Here is a 12,906-nt window from a genome sequence, read left to right as displayed (position 1 = left end):
CCACCCAGGTTCACCCTCCTCCCTGCTCACTGGCACCCTCCTCTCTGCCCACTGACACCCTCCACTTTCCACTAACACCCTCCTCCCACTCACTGGCACCTTCCTCCCCCACCCACTGGCACCCCCCTTTCCACCCAGTGTCACCCTCTTCCACCCACTGGCACCCTCCTCCGCAAACTCATTCCTCCCATTGTCACCCTCCTGCAAAAGCAGGGGTGTGGCTTAAGGCTTGCGCAGGGGGCGTGGCTTAAGTGTCCCTCTTTCACATCTTCAAATGATGGGAGGTATGTGTATGTATGTATATATATATATATATATATATATATATATATATATATATATATATATATTTATTTATTTATTTATAGTGGTTTGCAAAAGTATTCGCCCCCCTTGGAGTTTTCCATATTTTGTCATATTACTGCCCCAAACATTAATCAATTTTATTGGAATTTCACATGGCAGATCAATACAAAGTGGTGTACATGTGAGAAGTGGAATGAAAATCATACATGATTCCAGACATTTTTTACAAATCAATAACTGCAAAGTGGGGTGTGCGTAATTATTCAGCCCCCTTTGGTCTGAGTGCAGTCAGTTGCCTATAGACATTGCCTGATGAGTGCTAATAACTAAATAGAGTGCACCTTTGTGTAATCTAATGTCAGTACAAATAGAGCTGCTCTGTGACGGCCTCAGAGGTTGTCTAAGAGAATATTGGGAGCAATAACACCATGAAGTCCAAAGTACACACCAGACAGGTCAGGGATGAAGATATTGAGAAATTTAAAGCAGGCTTAGGCTACAAAAAGATTTCCAAAGCCTTGAACATCCCACGGAGCACTGTTCAAGCGATCATTCAGAAATGGAAGGAGTATGGCACAACTGTAAACCTACCAAGACAAGGCCGGCCACCTAAACTCACAGGCCAAACAAGGAGAGCACTGATCAGAAATGCAATCAAGAGGCCCATGGTGACTCTGAACGAGCTGCAGAGATCTACAGCTCAGGTGGGGGAATCTGTCCATAGGACAACCATGGCCGTTTTTAGGGCCGTGCGACTCGTGCCGCCGCCCTGAGCGCTGTTTGGAGGGGGGCGCTGTAATGGAGGGGGAAGCCGGAGCCGCAGGGAGGGCAGCCCGACCTCTCCCCGGGCCGCCCTCCGTGCTCCCCCCTCTGATGCACAGTAAATAGCGCAGCAGGAAGCTCTGACCACAACTACTCACCGTCCTGCGTTCCACTCGCTGCTGATCTCCTCTCGGTATAGACGCTAATACACACGCTGCTTCCTGTTTAGCTGGAAGCAGCGTGTGTATTAGCGTCTATGCCGAGAGGAGATCAGCAGCGAGTGGAACGCAGGAAGGTGTGTAGTTGTGTACAGAGAGAGCTTCCTGCTGCACTATTTACTGTGCATCGGAGGGGGGAGCACGGAGGGCGGCCCGGGGAGAGGGAGGGAGAGGTCGGGCTGCCCTCCCCGCGGCTGACTCCCCCCTCCATAATGGGGGGGGGGGGGAAACCTACCTAACCTATACTGGGGGATGCTGCCTATCTAACCTATACTGGGGGACACCTACCTAATCTAACCTATACTGGGGGACACCTACCTAATCTAACCTATACTGGGGGGCACCTACCTAATCTAACCTATACTGGGGGGCAGCTACCTATCTAAACTATACTGGGGGGCACCTACCTAATCTAACCTATGCTGGAGGGCACCTACCTAATCTAACCTATGCTGGAGGGCACGTACCTAATCTAACCTATGCTGGGGGCACGTACCTAATCTAACCTATGCTGGGGGGCAGCTACCTAATCTAACCTATACTGGGGGGGGGGGCACCTACCTAATCTAACTTATACTGGGGGGCAGCTACCTATCTAAACTATACTGGGGGGCACCTACCTAATCTAACCTATGCTGGAGGGCACCTACCTAATCTAACCTATGCTGGAGGGCACGTACCTAATCTAACCTATGCTGGGGGCACGTACCTAATCTAACCTATGCTGGGGGGTAGCTACCTAATCTAACCTATACTGGGGGGGGGGGCACCTACCTATGAAACCTATACTGAGGGGCATCTACCTAATCTAACCTATACTGGGGGGCACCTACCTAATCTAACCTATACTGGGGGGCACCTACCTTATCTAACCTATGCTGGGGGCACGTACCTAATCTAACCTATGCTGGGGGGCAGCTACCTAATCTAACCTATACTGGGGGGCACCTACCTATGAAACCTATACTGAGGGGCACCTACCTAATCTAACCTATACTGGGGGGCACCTACCTAATCTAACCTATACTGGGGAGCACCTACCTAATCTAACCTATACTGGGGGGCACCTACCTAATCTAACCTATACTGGGGGCAGGGGCGGACTGACAACTCATGGGGCCCCCGGGCAATAGGAGATTATGGGGCCCCCATACCAGTGTTTCCCACCTTTCACGTTATATTTTTACAGACTAAGATATAATAATTTATTGACAACAGTAAATATGTTATATTGAGATATTACACAGCGACAAAAACCGCTGCGCCGCGCGTAGCGCGGCGCGCCAAAAAATGGGTATGGTCACGCAACAGAATGTGGGCGTGGTCATGGGTGGGGCAAAATATACATGACCTTAGCAGTGGTGTAAAAGGTCTGCTGGGGAAGTTTGAACTCTGCCATAGTGCTTCCCCCCAAAATACATGTAATCTGACAGCATTTCACAAAAAATCCATGCAATTTGGCAGAGGTTCCTCCAAAATACAGATAATATGGCAGTCGTTCCCCCAAAATAGACGTTATCTGGCAGCAGCGGTTCCCCCAAATATACATAATTTGGCAGCGGATCACCAAAAATACATGTAGCAGCAGTGGTTCCCCCAAAATACACAGAATCTGGAAGCAGCAGTTCCCCCATTATACACAATCTGGCAGCGGTTCCCCAAAAATACACATAATCTGGCAGCTGTTTCTCAAAATACACTTAATCTGGCAGCAGCAGTTCCCCAAAAATAGTTAATCTGGCAGCAGTTCCCCCAAAATAGGTGCCCCCAGTATAGGTAACCAGGTCAAAGGGTATCCCCAGTGGAAGTATCCAGGTCTATAGGTTTTCCCAGTGCAGGTATCCAGGTCTATAGGTGTCCCCAGTATAAGTAGCCTAATCTACAGGTGTCCCCAGAATAGATAACCAGGTCTATAGATGTCCCCATTTAAGATAGCCAGGTCTATAGATGTCCCCAGTTAAGATAGCCAGGTCTATAGCTGTCCCCAGTATAGGTAGCCAGGTCTACAGGTGTCTCCAGAATAGGTAGCCAGGCCTATAGGTGTCCCCAGTACAGATAGCCAAGTCTATAGGTGTCTCCTGTATAGATAGCCAGGTCTTTAGGTGTCCCCAGTATATGTAGCCAGGTGTATAGGTGTCCCCAGTATAGCCAGGTCTATAGGTGCCCCCAGTATATGTAGTCAGGTGTATAGGTGCCCCCAGTATATGCAGTCAGATGTATAGGTCTCCCCAGTATAGCCAGGTGTATAGGTCTCCCCAGTATAGCCAGGTGTATAAGTGCCCCCAGTATATGCAGCCAGGTGTATAGGTGTCCCCAGTATAGCCAGGTTTATAGGTGCCCCCAGTATATGTAGCTAGGTCTATAAGTGCCCCCAGTATATGTAGTCAGGTGTATAAGTGCCCCCAGTATATGTAGTCAGGTGTATAGGTGCCCCCAGTATATGCAGCCAGATGTATAGGCGTCCCCAGTATAGCCAGGTTTATAGGTGCCCCCAGTATATGTAGCTAGGTCTATAAGTGCCCCCAGTATATGTAGCCAGGTGTATAGGTGTCCCCAGTATATGCAGCCAGGTGTATAGGTCTCCCCAGTATAGCCAGGTCTGTAAGTGCCCCCAGTATATGTAGCTAGGTCTATAAGTGCCCCCAGTATATGTAGCTAGGTCTATAAGTGCCCCCAGTATATGTAGTCAGGTGTATAAGTGCCCCCCCCCAGTATATGTAGTCAGGTGTATAGGTCTCCCCAGTATAGCCAGGTCTATAGGTGCCCCCAGTATATGCAGCCAGGTGTATAGGTCTCCCCAGTATATGCAGCCAGGCTTGTAGGTGTCTCCAGGAGGGGAGACAGCCAGTGAAGGAGGGCGATGGGCATAGCAGCGGAGAAGGGGGGAAGTTTCCCCCCCCTCCTCTCACCTTGGGGCCCCCCTTCCTGGCTCTCCCCTCCATAATCTGTAAGACAGCTGGAAGCGGCTGACAGCGAGCGGAGACTCACCGCTCTTCAGCCACCGGAGGCATCGCTGATCTGTGTGCAGCTAGTCTGGGCTTCTCAAGCCCAGACTAGCTGCACACAGATCAGCGATCCCTCCGGTGGCTGAACAGCGTCTCCACCCGCTGTCAGCCGCTTCCAGCTGTCTTACAGATTACGGAGGGGAGAGCCAGGAAGGGGGGCCCCAAGGTGAGAGGAGGGGGGGGAAACTTCCCCCCTTCTCCGCTGCTATGCCCATCGCCCTCCTTCACTGGCTGTCTCCCCTCCTCGCTGCTCAGGGTTCTATGGCGGGTGGTGGGCCCCCCCTGACCACGGGCCCTCGGTCCGTGCCCGAGTGCCCTAATGGTCAGTCCGCCCCTGACTGGGGGGCAGCTACCTATCTAACCTATACTGGGGGGCACCTACCTATCTAACCTATACTGGGGGGCACCTACCTAATCTAACCTATGCTGGGGGGGGCACGTATATAATTTAACCTATGCTGGGGGGCACGTACCTAATCTAACCTACACTGGGGGGGGGGGCACCTACCTATCTAACCTATACTGGGGGGCACCTACCTATCAAACCTATACTGGGGGCACTTACTTATCTAACCTGTATTGGGGGCACCTATACCTACCTACCTAGCTAGCCTATACAGGTGGCAACTATACTGGCTACCTATATTGCAGGCATCTACCTAACTAACCTATACTGGGGGCACCTACCTATCTAGCCTATGCTGGGGGCAACTATTCTGGCTACCTATATTAGAAGCACACACCTAGCTAACCTGTACTGGGGCACCTACCTATCTAACTTACACCGGGGGCACCTGCCTATATAACCTATACTGGGGGCAACTATACTGGCTACCTATACTGGAGGCACCTACCTGGCTAACCTATACTGGGGCAACTATACATACCTTGCTCCGGGGGGGCGCAATTTTTACACCCTCGCTCTGGATGCATTTTAGCCTAGAAACTGCACTGAGGACAACTATTAGTCGAGCACTGCACAAAGTTGGCCTTTATGGAAGAGTGGCAAGAAGAAAGCCATTGTTAACAGAAAAGCATAAGAAGTCCCGTTTGCAGTTTGCCACAAGCCATGTGGGGGACACAGCAAACATGTGGAAGAAGGCGCTCTGGTCAGATGAGACCAAAATGGAACTTTTTGGCCAAAATGCAAAACGCTATGTGTGGCGGAAAATTAACACTGCACATCACTCTGAACACACCACCCCCACTGTCAAATATGGTGGTGGCAGCATTGTGTTCTGGGGCAGCTTCTCTTCAGCAGGGATGGGGAAGCTGGTCAGAGTTGATGGGAAGATGGATGGAGCCAAATACAGGGCAATCTTGGAAGAAAACCTCTTCCAGTCTGCAAGACTTGAGACTGGGGTGGAGGTTCACCTTCCAGCAGGAAAACGACCCTAAACATAAAGCCAGGGCAACAATGGAAGGGTTTAAAACAAAACATATCCATGTGTTAGAATGGCCCAGCCAAAGTCCAGATCTAAATCCAATGAAGAATCTGTGGCAAGATCTGAAAACTGCTGTTCACAAACGCTATCCATCTAATCTGACTGAGCTGGAGCTGTTTTGCAAAGAAGAATGGGCAAGGATTTCAGTCTCTAGATGTGCAAAGCTGGTAGAGAAATACCCTAAAAGACTGACAGCTGTAATTGCAGCAAAAGGTGGTTCTACAAAGTATTGACTCAGGGGGCTGAATAATTATGCACACCCCACTATGCAGTTATTTGTTTGTAAAAAATGTTTGGAATCATGTATGATTTTCTTTCCACTTCTCTCGTGTACACCACCTTGTATTGGTCTTTCATGTGGAATTCCAATAAAATTGATGCATGTTTGTGGCAGTAATGTGACAAAATGTGGAAAACTTCAAGGGGGCAGAATACTTTTGCAAGCGTGTGTGTGTGTGTGTGTGTGTGTGTGTGTGTGTGTGTGTGTGTGTGTATATATATTACATTGCTACTGTAATAACTGTGTATAACTGTCAGGTTGCAGTGCTGTGTGAATTGTGTCCTGTCTTATCATCAGCAGGCCCTACCGTACCTGGAAAAAAATTAAATAGAAAAAAATAAAAAAATAGATATGACTGCCTTGCACATGATGTGCCATTACTCCTGCTGCGGCCTACAGTGAGATTGAAGGTGTAAGCAATGATCATTGATGAGGGGGATAGCTGTCTCATGGGTGGCCACGAGAGAGGAACAAGAGGAAAAAAGTTCAGAGAGAGAGAGAGAGAGAGAGAGAGAGAGAGAGAGAGAGAGAGAGAGAGAGAGAGCAACCCTTGGAGAGGGAAGACAAGGCTAGGAAGCTAGCAGAGGTCACACCAGGGTCAGCCAGTACGAGGTCACCAGGGGTCAGCCAGCCACCACACACGGTCACTGCTATCAGTACTATACCTGCTCAACAAGGTTCTTTAGTGTGGCAATATTTAAATGTGTGCTGCTGACAGAACCAATGCCATTTGCATTGTGTGTCAACAAAAACTTTGCAGTGGAAAGAGCACCATGCATCTAGGAACAACAATGCTGAGAAGGTACTTGGAGTTCCATTACAAGGCCCTGTGTCAGGAAGCCCTTAAGGAGAGGTAGCCCCCCAGCACATCCCCTGGTCCTATAGCAATTGGCTTTACTCCCCCCAAAAAGTATTAACGCCCTAGCCCATGCGTGTTATTCCAGGCCTCATTTCCACTTTGGCCACAGGCACAGATTCCCCTGCTCCTTCAGCCTCCCAGCATGTCTCCTGGTCCTGCTTCAATTGGCTTTCCTCCAAACCCCTCCCCCCCCAACAAAAAAAAATATTACTATTATGATTATTATTATTACCCTGGTGCATGCCAGTTACTCCAGGCCTTCGTGTAATACAGAGGCTGGAATACAATATTTTTCCTGCAGGTGACTGCTCAATTTTTATGGCCTCACCCAGTGTGGCTGCTATTTCAAATGTTTAGGCAGGTAACTGCCCAGTTTTTATGGCCTTACCTAGTGTGGCTGCTATTTCTACCTAAGAGGTACCTGGGGTCCTGATGGTGCCTCATCCTGTGGCATGTGTGATTTTCTGCTGTAGAAAGCTATCAGTTCCCAGAACGCAGAAGAGGTGCTTGAATTGCCCACTCAGCATTCCACACCTCTGTGTTTCACACAGCCATTCTCTTTATAAAATGATTTATCAGAAACATACTGATAGATTGAATAGTAAACAGTATGGGAAACTTTATTTTACAGTTATATCCTGCTTCTCCTTTTTTCCAGTCCACACACCTTTTTTACATGTATGCAGCTTTGGGGCATTCCAGCACACCCGGCCACTTTCTATATACACAGGTTGTCTAATCTACATTTGATTTATATGTATTTTGAAGGATGACCTTTTTGTTTATATGGCTGCCATGGCATCATTTCTAATGGGATATCCAAGCCAATTTTTACTGTGTGTTTTTACCTGGCTGTTGTGCCATATAATATAGAGTTTCTGTAATACAACATTTATAGTTGATACGGCAACAGGGTGGATAAATGTGTTTTATGTTGTTTACTATTTATTTATTTATTGAGAAAAGAGGGGACACTGAGCGCCCAATATAGTGTAGTAATTGAGAGTATGTGGATTGTAAAAGTATATAAGGAATATACTCACAAGTCAGGGTTACCTCATAGGCAACCACTGTGTAGGCAGGTGAGGAGATTAGACCTGTCCTCACTCAGGATTAAGATGTCGCTCTCTGTAGATAGAAGAATGAAAGGGGATTCAACCCCTCCACCAGGGGTGGATGCTGCAATTGTAAAGAGAACAGAGGCGCCAAAAGAATAAAATCATGTAGATAAAAGTTTTAAAATTCTTCAGGAGGCGGTGGTGGACTCACCTCCCCGAAGCAGACAATAATACCGTAGTTTAAGGTATAAGCAAATTTATTTGAATACTCAAAAAGCACATTTCACAGGTATATTCCCGCTTCCTCAGGCAATAACAACGGAGTATACACAGTAATGTCTCAAGGTCACTGGTAGTGCCTCTGTCAGTGCCTTTTGACAGAGGTGCTACCTGTGACCTTGAGACATTACTGTGTATACTCCGTTGTTATTGCCTGAGGAAGTGGGAATTTACCTGCGAAACGCGTTGCATGTTTTTTGGAGTATTCAAATAAATTTGCTTATACCTTAAACTACGGTATTATTGTCTGCTTCGGGGAGGTGAGTCCACCACCACCTCTTGAGGAATTTAAAAACTTTTATCTACATGATTTTACCCTTTTGGTGCCTCTGTTTTCTTTACAACTATCTATTACTTTTTTTAATATGATTGCGTTATTCCTATATATGCACTATAAAATTATAGGTTAGGGTGGACTTTCATAACACCCTTTCTTACCCGCAGTTATGGCTCTATATAATAATGTGAAAAATGATATATTTTTTTACAGTGAGCAATATGTGTTTTTACTGTACCATTTTTGCACTATTTAATATATGTATACTGAGCGAGTTTATTTATTTGTATTATATGTTTTGCTGTGTATTATTCCAAAGCCCTGATAAACTCTCATAGTCTTTATTGGCCTGAGGAATTTGTACCCACAAAACGTGTTGCCTGTGCAAATAAATTATACTTTATTATTTCTAATTGTGTAATTGTAATTGGAGAGGTAAGCCACCTCTATTTTTTTTCTACTTTTTTTGTGGTTTTAACAAAATTGTATTCGTCCTGGGGGCCCCTGCATCCTTCTTGTGTCAACAATGTGATGTTAAAACATATGATTTGTATAGAGCACATTTAAACACAGCGTAGCCTGAAAATCTTCTGAGAAGACACCCACCAGCTGAAGCTCTTCTGAAGCCCTACCTTCCCACATGTGGTTCTAGGGAGTAAAGAGATGACACAGAAGGGGGTACATATGCTTAATGTTCGGCTAATTGTTTTTATTCATTTCTCTGTATTAAGTTCAGCAAGAAGATCAGTTAGATGTTATTTTTCTGTCATTTTATTCAAGAAGATTGCAATGAGTTTTGACACAGCCACTAAAACAGCTAAAGCTACTAATATAGTTATTAATACAGCTTAAACTATTTTGATCCTATTCTAAATAATACAACTGTTATAATGATTTTTCGAAATGTACTAAGAAAATTCTTGTTTGCTTGACTGTAAAGATCAAACGAATATTGTTTGGTGGACTGGCGCTTCCTACTTGAGATGGCCGAACAGTTCACCTGGTGGACTGTTCACAGCAAACGACGGCCTTTCACCAGCTCGTCTTAGTGGCGAACAGTACGTGCCATTCACGACCAGCTTATTCTTTCCTATTGGGCCATTTTTTGACTCTTCACCCTGAAATCAGGTGGGGGAGGACAGCCAATCCGAGCTGATCACCATGCGTACTATTCTTTCCCATAGGGCTATTTTTTGACCCTTCACCCTGATGTCAGGTGGGGAGGACAGCCAATGCAAGCTGATCATCATTAGTGTTGGGCGAACAGTGTTCGCCACTGTTCGGGTTCTGCAGAACATCACCCTGTTCGGGTGATGTTCGAGTTCAGCCGAACACCTGATGGTGTTCGGCCAAACCGTTCGGCCACATGGCCGAACTAAGAGCGCATGGCCGAACGTTCCCCGAACGTTCGGCTAGCGCTGTGATTGGCCGAACGGGTCACGTGGTTCGGACCCGAACGCGCTCTGATTGGCCGAACTGTCACGTGGTTCGAGTAAATAAATACTCGAACCACGTCATATCTCCGCCATTTGTCTGTGGGTTTAGCTTTGGGTAGGCAGGCAGGGTAGTTCGCGCTCCAGCCACGCTAGCCAGGGTCCCCCCAGTCATTGTGTCGCTGCTGGGAATAGTAGTACACCGCTCGCTCAGCCACACTATATAGCATTGTGTTTACTGCCACTCTGTGTACCTCGCTCAGCCACACTATATAGCATTCTGTTTACTGCCACTCTGTGTCTGTTGGGAATAGTAGTACACCGCTCGCTCAGCCACACTATATAGCATTGTGTTTACTGCCACTCTGTGTACCTCGCTCAGCCACACTATATAGCATTCTGTTTACTGCCACTCTGTGTCTGCTGGGAATAGTAGTACACCGCTCGCTCAGCCACACTATATAGCATTGTGTTTACTGTCACTCTGTGTACCTCGCTCAGCCACACTATATAGCATTGTGTTTACTGCCACTCTGTGTCTGCTGGGAACAGTACTACACCGCTCGCTCAGCCACACTATATAGCATTGTGTTTACTGCCACTTTGTGTCTGCTGGGAATAGTAGTACACCGCTCGCTCAGCCACACTATATAGCATTGTGTTTACTGCCACTCTGTGTACCTCGCTCAGCCACACTATATAGCATTCTGTTTACTGCCACTCTGTGTCTGCTGGGAATAGTAGTACACCGCTCGCTCAGCCACACTATATAGCATTGTGTTTACTGCCACTCTGTGTACCTCGCTCAGCCACACTATATAGCATTCTGTTTACTGCCACTCTGTGTCTGCTGGGAATAGTAGTACACCGCTCGCTCAGCCACACTATATAGCATTGTGTTTACTGTCACTCTGTGTACCTCGCTCAGCCACACTATATAGCATTGTGTTTACTGCCCTCTGTGTCTGCTGGGAACAGTACTACACCGCTCGCTCAGCTACACTATATAGCATTGTGTTTACTGCCACTTTGTGTCTGCTGGGAATAGTAGTACACCGCTCGTTCAGCCACACTATATAGCATTGTGTTTACTGCCACTCTGTGTACCTCGCTCAGCCACCCTATATAGCATTGTGTTTACTGCCACTCTGTGTACCTTGCTCAGCCACACTATATAGCATTGTGTTTACTGCCACTCTGTGTCTGCTGGGAACAGTAGTACACCGCTCGCTCAGCCACACTATATAGCATTGTGTTTACTGCCACTCTGTGTCTGCTGGGAACAGTAGTACACCGCTCGCTCAGCCACACTATATAGCATTGTGTTTACTGCCACTCTGTGTCTGCTGGGAACAGTAGTACACTGCCGCTCACTCAGTCACCCCATTACTATATAGCATTGCTGGGATCTGTAGTACTCTGCTCACCCACCCATACCATTGTACTGCCAGTCACTGTGTATATTGCTGGGATCTGTAGTACTTCACTCACCGTCAACCACTATATAGCATTGCGTACTCTGCCAGTCAGTGTGTATATTGCTGGGATCAGTAATACTCCACTCAACGTCAACCACTATATGAGCTCACCATGAGTTCCTCAGAGACCTCCGCTGTGAGCAGCACTCCCAACAACAGCAACAGCCAACGCCCCACGCAAGCTATAACATCCACCCCAGCAGCCAGTGGTCAGCAGCAGCCCTCCCCGGAGGAGAACGTTGTGTCCATCGGTCCGGCGCCAGAGCGATTATTGAGGGCTGCCATTGAGGAGATGATGGGGCCTGATGTGGAGGAGGAGGTCGGGCTCAGGCCAGCATCCCAAGTTAATGTTGAGGACGATGAGGGGTCTGTTGCCGGCGGATGTTGCGGTGGAAGAGGTAGTGGGTGGGTCAGACTCAGGAGAAGAGTTGTATGATGAGGATGATGATCGGGACCATCTGTATGTGCCTCAGAGTCCGACCCCAGAAAACATGTTGTATCGTGTGTTTAGGTACTAAAATCTGCGTTCCCACTTCCCAGTACTGCCCGGGTCCACGGATCCATATAATTTTTTGGGCAGCACTATCAAACTGTGGTACTATGAGTGAGTTGCCATGGTCCTTCTGTGCTGTCACACTCACCGTCTGTCTGCAGATGGATTGTTCAACACAGCTACGCCATCTGACATGTAGTCCTTGACCATCTTCTCCAGGCGATTGGTGTTGGAGGACGTGGAACTGCACGATTGCTGTTCTGTGGGCTGCTGCATGGGTGTCAGAAAATGTTCCCACTCCAAGGACACTGCCAATACCATTCCCTTTTGGGCACTAGCAGCAGCTTGTGTTCTTTGCTGCCCTCCTGGTCCTCCTGGGTTTGCTGAAGTCAGTCTGTCGGCGTACAACTGGCTACTGGCTAGAGAAGGAGGAGGATGTCAATCTCCTCTCTAAAGTCTCCATCCTCAAGGGCCTGCTGGAATTGTTCCATTTTTGACCTGTCTGACACTTTCTTCAATCAGTTTTTTAACATTGTGTTTGTATAAACTGGGTATAAACCCAGTAATTGGTGTTGTCCAGAATAATGAATAATAATGAATAGTGAATAATGCGCGGGCCGCGTTCAATGCAGTCTAGCATGAATTGAGCCATGTGTGCCAGAGAATCCTGCCAGACTCCTCTGTCTTCATGTTCTTGTGAGCGTTGTGATTGTTGTGATGCACCATATTCGTCACCAGCATCACTTTTTTCCTCTTCTGCTGTCCATTCCCGCTAAATTGTGGAAGTCCAACGTGCACCGCTCTGTCCCTCGGCAGTGGGGGCATCCAATTCCTGCTCCAACTCCAGCTGTTCCTCGTCCTGTTCTTTGTCATAGCTGGGACCAGCGTTTCCTGAGGCAGGTTGCCTGATGTTGGTATCATCACGCTGATCGTTTTCATCTTCAGATTCCCCCACTTGCATCATGCCAGCGGTTTCCATCTTCAACATTGATTTCTTCAGTAAACACAGCAGT

This window comes from Hyperolius riggenbachi, chromosome 10, assembly GCF_040937935.1.
Source record: "Hyperolius riggenbachi isolate aHypRig1 chromosome 10, aHypRig1.pri, whole genome shotgun sequence".
Taxonomy (NCBI): Eukaryota; Metazoa; Chordata; class Amphibia; order Anura; family Hyperoliidae; genus Hyperolius; species Hyperolius riggenbachi.
The sequence above is the reverse complement of the archived record's forward strand: the minus strand, read 5'-3'. Positions refer to the sequence as shown.